At 36.3% G+C, this 12,325-nt stretch overlaps 1 protein-coding gene across 4 annotated transcripts in view; it reads left to right on the forward strand.

The window, feature by feature from the left end:
* The first annotated feature begins 253 nt into the window (after positions 1-253).
* Positions 254-12,325, forward strand: part of LOC147832643 (uncharacterized) — a 66,854-nt gene continuing 54,782 nt past the window's right edge. For all 4 annotated transcript variants that reach the window (XR_015945423.1, XR_015945422.1, XR_015945421.1 and 1 more), the window contains exons 1-2: positions 254-814; positions 896-934. The gene's annotated coding sequence lies outside the window, so the exon portion shown is untranslated. The remainder of the gene's footprint in view (positions 815-895; positions 935-12,325) is intronic.

Genomic DNA, 12,325 nt, shown 5'->3' on the forward strand with positions numbered 1-12,325 from the left:
TATAAAGAAATCAGATCCTAAATGCTGTGATTTTGTATGAGATGACAATTCACCGGAAGCCCTGGGGCTCGCTGACTCAAATTAAAGTCTGTTGTGTGCATATACCTTATTAAAAATAAACTCAGCTGATTTAAGCCTATTAATTTGTTGCTTTGTTTTAGTTCATTCGAGAGCATTGTAGCCTGTGGAATTTTATTTCTGCCACTTTAAAAAAATGAAAAGGTACTTTACCTCTCGCAACACAAATTTTTATATCTTAAAGTTGTACTGTATGTAGAGAACTTGCAGCTCAAAGTGAATAAAAAACCTCACAATTCTGCCCTTTTCCTGCTCAGAATTTCACAATTACACATCTTTGCCGGACTGCAGTTTATATATATATTAGCATTTTGTGAAAACAAATTATTACAAATAACGTTAGCATAATTAGATACCTTATATAAACTTGAAATTGTGTGAGGTGAAAAAATAAGATTGACGACAATACAGAATTTTACCTTAAAACTTGATTTGGATGTATGACTTCTGAGTTTAAATCTCGCAGCTCTAAGTTTATATCTCTCTCTTTAGATATTTATTTTCTCGTAAACGCTTCACAAAACATTTATCTACATGTATTTTTATATTTATTTTGAAGTGCCTTTTTATTTCGCGCATGCGCACTACAAAACGTTTGCGAGCGCAGGTGGAAAGTTAACCTACCTTGAGATGTCCTGTTTTTTTATTTCTATTAGCTAGTATATAAGCTAGTTTATATTTTTTGAGTAGTTAAACCTTTCCTATTGCGGCCGAGAACGGGGTAATTTCCAGTGGGGTAAGTCAAGCAATGCCTAATAATCAGATATCATGTTTAAAACTTTCATATTTTGCTGATGTATTTTCTCACAAACTGTAGGAAGGAATGTTGCAGACAATCAGCACAAACCGATCAAAGGTAGGTGCTCACAGCATAACAAACGAGTTTTATTCAAGTCAGTGCGTAACTTACATATATAAAACGGATTTTCAGGAGCTCATGGTGTAAACAATAGAGGTGAAGTTGTTTTTATATTCGCACATACGTTCATTTAGCAGTCTCTATACTGTTTACCATGTTACTTGGAATATTCGATCAGAATTAGCATGCAAGTATGACTTCTAAACAACATTAACACTATCTAATTCACTGTAAACAATGCTGTACTTTAATAGTCATTTACTGCTATGATTTCCCTATTTACTATTTGCGAAATATACTTTTCTGAAATTATATTATTAAGGAGAATGTCTGAATATCCAACTATAAAACCAACTGTACCTCTATGTACATACTATACAATCAGCAATCAATGCATCTAGTTTGAAGTTACTTTTAGGAAATATGTTGAAACAAACACCTATTTAATGAGAAAACGTGGTTTTCTTCATATCTTGAAAAAAAAAAAATACTAAAACTACTAATACTTCCCTTCTTAGACTTTACAGACCTGAAACTTGCCTATAGCACTTATTCATTGTTGCTCTTAGTTGTGTAAGTTGCTTCCTTGTCCTCATTTGTAAGTCGCTTTGGATAAAAGCGTCTGCTAAATGACTAAATGTAAATGTAAATCTTGTGAACTCTTATGGTGTCTATCGGTTTCAGACTGTTTAATGAGTTTTTTTTTAATGCACTGATTATGCAATTACAATGGTATGAACCAGTATAGGGGTGGCCAAAAGGATGTCTATTATTTTAATTGCTAACATTATTATTTTAAATGGAGTTCAGAGTGAACTTTTTCTTAGTTATAAAGGGCCTACACCTTGTTTTGAAGTCGTTCAGGGGGAACAAGCCTTAATCAGGAGGGTCAATCCCCCCAAAACCCCCCTGTAATTCACACCACTCATACAATAATTAAAATGTAAAGGATTACGACAATAAGTATAAAAATAATTAATTAAAAGTGCAATATACATCTAGATGTGAAGGTTTATGTAGATGTGTGGATTTTTAGCTATGGCTCAAGGGGGGAAAAAATGTTTTTAGTCCAACATTTTCAGAGATATGTAGCGTCTGCCATTAAATATGCTAAAATCAGCAAATATGTGCCACTGTGTCTAGCAGCTATAAATGAATTTAGCATTTTTTTAAGACCAGCATATGGATGTCCTCATTATTCAGTGAAGACGATAATGAGGTGCCGCAAGATGTAAACCCTCTCCAAAAAATCTGATACCTTCTTATCCAATTCCCAAGGCTACACATTGCAGCAGATCAGGCCATTAAGCTCTGTGATACCTGAAGGTCTTTTGGACAGTAAATAAACCGTACCAATCACTTACTCAGGATTAAATAACAGTATAGTTGTTCTCAAGGATAAAAAAATGATCTTCATGACCCATTTTTTCAAAAGATAAAATTGATCCGGATTTAGTAATCCTTTTTTTTGCGATTTCGTGATCACGTAATCCAGCTTACTTTTTGAGCCAGTTTTTCAAAGCAAGATTGGATTATTCTGTTCCGGATTGGAACTTTTTAGGATTACTAAATCTGGATAACCAGTGCTCAAACAAGATAGGAAATCACAATGTAGAACTATAGATATGTAAAGAGCAACAAGTAGAATAGCCAGTGTGGGGTCAATATAACTTTATTTTTATTTAAAATGAAGACACTTTAAAAAAAAAAAAAAAAAAAAAAACAACAACTAAAAGCAAGAAAAACCCCACCTTATCCTGATGCAGCAGTCCCCTCATCTGAGACCTACAACACAAACACTGTACATTGAGGATATTTTTAACAAGATTCAAATATAGATGTATTGAATAAAAAAAGACAATGTCAAAAACTCCACAATAATTTCAGACTTCCTCATCTGATGTGGAGAGACCAGCTTGTCTGAGTGTAGCCTTTAGCCTTTTATCTCAAGTCTGGCCTTGGTTTGCTGCAGTCACTTGTTCCTCTGCCAGATGAAGCTGTGCTTTTGCCCTTTCAGTCTCTTTTTGCAATTGTTGAAAGTGATTTCAAAAATCAGTCATTGCCATTCTTTGCATTTTTTTGTTTATTCTGTAATCATTGCATGATGCATCACTAATAAAAATTATATTCTATATTTATATATATTAAGTGACAGAATAAAATGTATTGTCTTTGGTCAATTTTGACAGCTATAGTTGTATTGATTACATATTATTTACATAGTGCTTTCAGCGTATTATAACAGCTCGTCACCCAGTAATAAGCACAGTTATTCTGCAAAGGTAATGTTAAAGTGAGCGGCGTTCATCTGACAGGTCCATTTGCGACAGCACCCTCCCAATGACTATTGGATAAGACGAAATGGCCAAGCATCCATGTTTTAACAAGAGAGAAGTTAAAGGCCTACAAGTCTTTGGATGCCAACAATTTTGTTCTGTTCATGTGCAAGAAATCATGTTCTATGATTACCAGATTCAAAACTATGCAGTGCTAAAAAGTTCTGCCCTAGCCAAGGACAAGGGAAAAAGACGGAGCTAACGTTGTACAAGGCCTGGGTAATCATCAACAAGCAAAAGTACAGCATTCTGACGGTGAACTAGCTATGCCTGTACTGCAGGTTATGTGAACTTACAGATAGAGGTAAAGTTGGTTTTATATTCGCACATTCAGACTTTCTCCTTAATAATATAATTTCATGAAAGTATTATTTGCAAACTCTAAATATCGAAATCATATTAGCAGTCAATGACTATAAAAGTACAACATTGTTCACTGTCAAATAAACAGTGTTAATGTTGTTTTCAAGTCATACTTTCAGGTCATTTCAGACCGACTATTCAAAGCGCCCTGATAAATAGGGAGTGTGTCACAAGTTGTCACTGAATGAGTGTGTGAATATAAAACCAACTTTACCTTAATAACTTACACTTTTCATTCTTAGCATTCAGTGTCCGCAGTTTAATTCACCATATTTAACTGTTTATGCTGAAATAATTGCTGCGATCAGAAAACGAGTAATGTGTATGATTCAGCACAGCCTGAACTTACCTGATAAGCCATGAGAACTGCAGAGTCCAGCATTTTTAAATAGGTCCTCACTTCATTCAGTTCCCTTTTAGCCAAAGACGTCTGCAGTTGGCATTAAAACAGTGTGGTGTATGGTAAAAGTTTTTCTAATTTAGCATCCTACCGCACAACACGACATGTTTACTATTGCCACCAGTCTCTTTTTGCAACCGGGAACCCGTTTGACGTCATGTGTGACGTAGGTTGGTAATTCGTCTATACTGAAAGGCTGAATGCGTTAAAGCCTTCCTAATCACTGTAGCCTGACGGATAAACAAATACAATAAAACCTTATGAATCAAAAGGATATCTTGTAAGTAACTGCATGATCCAAATTAATTGATACATTTTTAAAGTTTTCATTACATTTTGGGCATGAAATCTATGCTGAATCCACCCTTCTGAAGGGATCAGTTTAATCCTGATTTTTTTTGTTGATCAAAGTGATCCAAATCCTACTAAAAAGGTCTAAATCCCCCCCCCCCCAAACTCATGGTTTGATCCGGATCAAAACCAAGATTGGATTACGTGATCTAATCCAATTATGTAATCTGCTTTTCTTTTGAAAAAAACATTTTCAAGATTTGATCCAATCCGTTATCCAAAATCCTAGTGGATTACTTTTGAAAAACCGGGTCCATGTGTTCGATGAAGTGCATCTTTCTGATTTGTAACTCACAGAGAACACTCTTGAACAGCAGAATACATTTTCATATGACTTTTATAATGTTATTTCTCTGTTTTGGTCATGTGACTGTTCCAGTCGAATGATGAAATAGTTTGGAGATTGATTGACAGATAACAGTGTCGTGTGCCTTTGAACCGGCTCACACACACGCATTCAAACACGCATACGAAGTCTCTCGACCCTTTTTGCTGTTGCCATGGAAACCTCGCCCTGCTAACCCGTCCTGTCTCCACCCTGGAGATGTCTCTTATGTGACACCACATGTTTTTTTTTTCCCCCCGCCAGAGACCTATTAGGAAAAGAATTACCTCCCATTTTTATTTTATTCTCGGATACGTGATATAAATAGCAACAGTTCATAATATCCCAGCTTTTGAATTGAAAGAACAAATCATTATGTTGTTTCCAATGTGACTCATACATTAATTTGTGCCCGGTATTACATTGCGCTTTATTATTGCTTCCAGTTTTATTTGTGCAAACAGTGCCTATTTCAATATCTCTGTGCGTCTGTCTTGTCTCCAGCCTGGTCAACACTGTCTGTGATTGTTTTTTTGTTTCACCTTATAGAGTTGTAGAGCCACAGGGTCTGTGTTGAATGTTGAACAAAGCTGGCCCTGCAATATCAAGCTCTCAGAGATGCATTTAATAAATCTTTTTACATGCGTCACACTGCAAAAAATGTGTTTCGTACTTAGATTTTTGTCCTGTTTCTAGTCCAAATATCTAAAAAAATTTAAATCGAGAAGCATTTGCTACACAAGCAAAACATATAGGGCTATATTTTGACGGTCCATGCGCAGAGCGCAAAACGCAGGGCGCAAACGCTTTCAGGGCGTGTCAGAACGCATTTTTTTGCTAATTTAGGGACGGGAAAATTCGCTTCGCGCCATGGTGCATGGTCTAAAAGGGTTGAGTTTATTTTCTTAATGAGTTATAGGTGTGTTTTGAGAATAAACCAATTAGAGTCTCATCTCACATTACCTTTAAAGGCCAGCGGCGTCGCGCCATAAGCGCATTCGCTATTTACAGGACGTAAAGTAAGTCTAAGTGGAAAAACTGAGCATTTCACTAGCAAATAGTAAATAGTTAAAAGTTTTTTTTAACAGAAAACTGTTAAACAGAGCATCTACTGCGTGAGAATGAGAGATAATGGATCACTTTCACTTTCCCTCTTGGATAGGGAAACCTTATGTGTATGATAGGGCCCATAGTCTCATTTTAAGAAATAATGAGCCCAAATTAAGCAAGTTTTCCTTGAAAACAAGCAAAATAATCTTATGCCAGAAGATAAAACAAAAATAATTAGCTTACCAGCAATATTTCCACCAGTTTCTCCTGTGAGATTGCTCGCTCACAAATTAAAACATGTACTTCTGTAAAAAATTTAGGTGTAATCTTCGACTCCATACTCTCTTTTCATTCTCACATTAAATCTGTTATCAAATCTGCATTCTTTCATTTACGTCACATTTCCCAACTGCGTCCCTTCATCAGTAGCAAGGATGCTGAGACTGTCGTACATACATTTGTCTGCCCACGCATTGTTGACTACTGTAGTGCTCTTTTCATTGGTCTGCCTGCCAGCCTCATCTCCAGATTACAGTATATTCAAAACTCTGCGGCTAGAATACTCACTTATACCAAACCTTCCGCTCACATAACCCCAATCTTGTACAACCTCCATTGGCTCCCAGTTGCTTATCGCATTAAATTCAAAATTCTCCTCCTTGCATTTAGATCCCTAAATAGCCTAGCTTCCTCCTATCTCTGCAACATGCTTGTCCCCTACACCCCAACTCGTTCATTACGTTCCGCTGGCTCCGGCCTTCTCACTGTCCCTCGGTACCGCCTCTCTTCAATGGGGGGCAGATCATTAAGTGTTATTGCACCCAAACTCTGGAACTCTCTAGCACGCTCACTCCGCTCTGCTAATAATAGCTCTGAATTCAAATCCTTACTTAAGACTCACTTATTTTCTGAATCCTTTGCTTCTGATCTGCCAAACCGACTACTTTATCTGATCCACCTCCACTCTGCTCATTTGTCTCCTAGGTCTTGTTTGTGTAATTCCAGTTTGTTATATTTCAGTGGTTCTCAAAAGTTTTTCATCAAGTACCACCTCAAGAAAAAATTGTCTCTCCAAGTACCACCAAAATGAGCAGTATTGAAATACAGTAGTGCAGTAGGCCTAGTAAAGCAGCTACAACTCTGCACAGTTAAAAATGTGGCAGATTACATCAGAAATATAGCCTATATGTAATGTATGACATATTATATACATCATTTTTGATAAATTTTGAAATGTGTGTAGCATATACATGACATATTTCATTCCTCCGCATACCACTAGAAGGAGGCCTGCGTACCACTAGTGGTACACATACCACATTTTGAGAACCACTGTTATATTTGACTTCATGTATGTTTGTTTATCTTTTTGTCGCATTCCTTGTAAAGAGTCCTTGAGCTCTGGAAAGGCGCTATATAAATAAAAATTATTATTATTATTATTATTATTTACCCCTTATTTTAAGGAAAAACTCAATTAATTTTGACATATTACTTCTTCAAATAAGACTTTTTTTACTCGTCTAGAAAATGCCTCTTAGTTTAAGATTTCTTTGATATTTTTACTAGAAACAAGACAAAAGCTCTAAATAAGACACATTTTTTTTGCAGTGCAGACATAGAGGTGATGTGTTTGGGCTCACACTCCACATTAAACCATTTAGAGTGTGAGCCCTAACACATCAAATGATCACACAGTGTGTCCGATTCGGAGCAATAGAGCATCTAGAGGAGATTAGGTTAATAGTCATTTAACCAAGACCCAATTAACATCTTATCAGATAATTAATAGCAGCATGGCTTATGAAAGAATATACGCTCTGAACTAAGCATGGCGTACATCAGTATCACAACACCAGCTCTTTATATATGACCTTGGACCACAAAACCAGTTATAAGTTACAATTTTTGGTAAATGAGATTTATACTTCAAAGATTTCCATGAATGTGTGTTTTCTTGGGACAGGACAATAATTGGCTGAAACTGTTTGAATTGGTTTGGGACTTGTGGAGCTGTGCATTGATGGATTTGCTCTTCAGTGTTTGGACTTTCAGTAGTGATTATTAAACTACACTGAACTGAGCTAAACTGAACTTCAACCCTGAAAACTGAAATGACAGTTTCAATTTACTAGAACTTCTATGTTAAGCTGCTAGTAATTTACAGTACATTGTAAAAGTGCTATAGAAATAAAGATGAATTAAATTGAAAATCTGGAATCTGAGGGCTCAAAAACGAAATCTAAATACTGAGAAAACTGCCTAAAGTTGTCTGAATATAGTGTATAGTAATGCACATTGCTAATCAAATAATGAGTTTTAAAATGTTTACAGTTGGAAATGTACAATATATATATAAAAATATAATATTCTAATGATTGGGTGTCACAGTGGCGCAGTGGGAAGAACAGTTACCTCACAGCAAGAAGGTTGCTGGTTCGAGCCTCAGCTGGGTCAGTTGGGATTTCTATGTGGAGTTTGCATGTTCTCCCCGTGTTCCCACGGGTTTCCTCCGGTCCTCCGTTTTCCTCCACAGTCCAGAGACGTGCACTATAGATGAATTGGGAGCTAAATTGTCCGTAGTGAATGTGAGTGTGTATGGATGATTTCCATTAATGGGTTGCAGCTGGAAGGGCATCCACTGCGTAAAACATATGCTGGATAAGTTGGCGGTTCATTCCGTTGTGACGTCCTCACTAACATTATTAGTTCATAAATAGCACAAAGGGGCGTCATGGTGGTGCAGTGGGTAGAACGATCGCCTCACAGCAACAAGGTTACTAGTTCGAGCCTCGGTTGGGTCAGTTGGCATTTCTGTGTGGAGTTTGCATGTTTATATGCTGGATAAGTTGGCGGTTCATTCTGCTGTGGCGACCATAGATTAATAAAGGGACTAAGCCGAAAAAAAAATGAATGAATAGCACAGAATTAAGTATTTTGAAAATATAAAAAATGTAGTCTGTAAGATCATTGTATCATTAAGAAGTCCCCATAAAGACAGTTGTACAAGTCTGTGTATTTAATATAGTACAGTTGTGCAGACTCATAAACAACTATCACAAAGCAAAAAAAAAAAAAAAAAAAACTGAGATTATCAGGAAACCTCACAGTATTGAAAACCAATGGTATGTACATTTTTTAAGTGGTGTTAGAGAGGCCAGCAGGGGGCGCTCAACCTGTGGTCTGTGTGAGTCCTAATGCCCCAGTAAAAGTGAAGGGAACACTACACTGTCAGTGGGCGCCGTCTTTTGGAAGAGACGTTAAACCGAGGTCTTGACTCTCTTTGGTCATTAAAAATCCCATGGCACTTCTCGTGAAAGAGCAGGGGTGTAACCCCAGTGTCCTGGCCAAAGTCCCTCTATTATGGCCTCCCAATCATCCCCATCCACCGAATTGGCTCTATCACTGTCTCTCCTCTCCACCAATAGCTGGTGTGTGGTGAGCGCACTGGTGCCGTTGTCCTGTGGCTGCCGTCGCATCATCCAAGTGGATGCTGCACACTGGTGGTGGTGTGGAGAGACCCCCCTCAGTATTGTGAAGCGCATTGGATGTATGGCCATACACAATAAATGCGCTATATGAATACACATTACATTACATTTTACAGGCTTTGAAAAAGATTTAAACATGTTTTGTGTAAAATATCTTATGCAAGAAAGTACTACATTAAACAAAATGCATTTTATTTAATCTCTTATGTTTTGTTATAATTACTCACATTTGAACAGATTTTTTTACTTTTGAGCACAACTGTATACATGTAATTACTTTAAGGTAAAAATGTAGACGTTATCAAAATATTTTTGTGATAGAAACGTTTGTATGTTTGTCTTGCGCAGTCAATCCACCTTTCACTTTCTTCAATCGGTTTGGCAAAAAATATGATTCAAAAGCTCAGCTCAAACAACCATATTGTCCAGCTTTATTGCTTTATTACAGACATTGAAGCAAATATTATTTTGATGTTGAGGAACAGCACGGAAATAGATTAAACCTCCTGTCCCTGACGAGCATGTGTTTGCTTGTCTGTGAAAGCTTCCGTCAAAAATCAAGTGGCTTTTTAAAATCCAATTTCATCTCAAGAATCCCATCTTCTCTGAATGCATCTGCCTGAGAGAGAGAGGTTTTAGATTTTGTAAGAGTGCTGTGTTTGTTACGCTCTGGTAAAGTTTTCTGACTACTCTCACACTGCAAAAATAAAAAAAACCTTTTATCTTTTAAAGTTTTTATCAGGTTTCTAGTCCAAATTCTTAAATCAAGAAGAATTTTCTCAATCAAGAAATAATTTGTCAAAACAAAGTGAGTTTTTCTTTCCACATCATTAATAGTTGCACTTTTTTCATTCATTTATTTATTTATTTAACCATAGCCGCACTCTTTTTATCCATTATTTTGCCGCAGCTCCGCTCTTCTTATTTGTTGTCTCGCAGCCCCATGAGCAAAATGCAGCCTGCAGGGTAGTGCTGATGTAACCTTCATTCCGGCCACACGAGCGTAACAGTTCTATTGTGGTGTGGTCCGGTTGTCAGCACGTTGTGTTACGACGTCGTCAGTCCGTGTTTGATCCTGACCTGAGTAATTTTTTATTTATTTATTTTTTAAATATAAAACTGTAAGATTGTTGAACATTTGAAGTTCTAAAGCAGCTGTTTGCTTGAAAAAGACGTGATAGTGTAATTAGAAACTGAATTGGAAATGACCTTATTTTTAATACAGTCAGTCGTGAACTGAGGTGGGCCGGTCTAATGCCTGAAACTCCAGGGCTGAAAAGGAGTCCCACTCCAGCCCTGATTATATTGCTGTACATATAAAATTAAAACTATTTGATTACATTTTGGATCAGGACCAAACAATCCAAGCGTGAACTTATTTCAGTGTAAATTTAGGGTTGACTTCAGCACGATTGATACTGTATAGGCTGCGATAAAGGTGCATATAAAACAGCTGCATTTGACTGGATTTTTATTGCATTTCATGGCGTTCTGGTGTTGAACTGATGAATGGGGCTTCTGTACTTCAGCTCCTGATAAATTGCTTGCTGTACAGTTTCCCTGCCCAAATCAATAATAACCCCTTTGTCCTCTTTTGCCTGTTTTTTGTTATACCTGCATTGATTTAACACACTAAAATTCACATTGCTTATAAACGCTATCAGGGACAGTGTGGAAGGTATAATGATTCCAATTTTTTTCAACTGTGCTAGTTCTGGAAGTATTTAATTTTCAGTTTTAAAAAAAAGTCTTTGCTAAAGCATTGAAGCAACAACTCAAACTGATGAAACAACAGCTCTTTATCTGTACTTTTGCCAAATAAGCACTGCGCTACATCTGTCAAATTGCGCTGTTTGTGTCTTATGTGTTGTATTCCTTTTAAAGCTGTTTTATTATTCATTTATTATTTATGTTATATCTACATAAAACGTACACATGTCTAGAAAATCAGGGACTAAAGGCTGATTTATACTACGACGTCAAGTGATTGGCTTGACCCACTGTGCCTGCCTTGCGTGTAGCCGTGCATTTATACTTCTGCATGCTGTTTGTGTTGCTCTGCAATAACACCTCCGAAATGCTAGCTGGCAGTGAGGTTTTTGTGTTCCTCTGTGTCGAGTTTCTTTGCGGGTGTTTTGTTTCATTCAGTGGTGGGAACCGGCGGTTCTAAATTTGTAAAGATTTTTTTGTCTTTTTTTATTTTCAATCATGTGCAGTGTTTTGTCAAATTTGATTTCTGATTTTTGATTTATTTTTTGGTTAATTTTGTTAATTTTAGGTCAGACTGAAAATAACCCCATCAACACAATATAAATAATATAAAGTTGAATTCTGAATTATTAGCCCCCTTTTGAATTTTTTTTCTTTTATAAATATTTCCCGAATGATTTTCAACAGAGCAAGGAAATTTTCACAGTATGTCTGATAATATTTTTTCTTCTGGAGAAAGTCTTATTTGTTTTATTTTGGTTAGAATAAAAAACGTTTTTAATTTTTAAATAAACATTTTAAGGTCAAAATTATTAGCCACTTTAAGCTATATTTCTTTTTGATAATCAACAGAACAAACCATCATTATACAATAACTTGCCTAATTATCCTAACCTGCCTAGTTAACCTAATTAACCCAGTTAAGCCTTTAAATGTCACTTTAAGCTGTATAGAAGTGTCTTGAAAAATATCTAGTAAATTATTATTTACTGTCATCAAGGCAAAGAAAAAACAGTATAGTTTAGTGATGAGTTATTAAAACTATTTAATCTAATCTATTAACTCTGTTTAGAAATGTGTTGAAAAAAAAGTCTTCTCTCCGTTTAACAGAAATTGGGGAAAAAATAAACAGGGGGGCTAATAATTCTGACTTCAACTGTAGATACATAAACAAACACACAAACTAGTATTGGCTATTTATGCAGGATTACTTATATGGCTGCCTCAGGTCAGAGATTAACATCCCTATCATTTGATCCACACTGACCTCTTCAGATGTCAAAATAACAATGGTTGTCTCTGAAGAATAAATCAATGACGCGTCTCTAAATCTCCATACCTCACAAGAAATAAAAAGCACTA

This window comes from Danio rerio, chromosome 19 (assembly GCF_052040795.2).
Source record: "Danio rerio strain M-AB ecotype USA chromosome 19, GRCz13ab, whole genome shotgun sequence".
In the NCBI taxonomy this organism is placed as follows: Eukaryota; Metazoa; Chordata; class Actinopteri; order Cypriniformes; family Danionidae; genus Danio; species Danio rerio.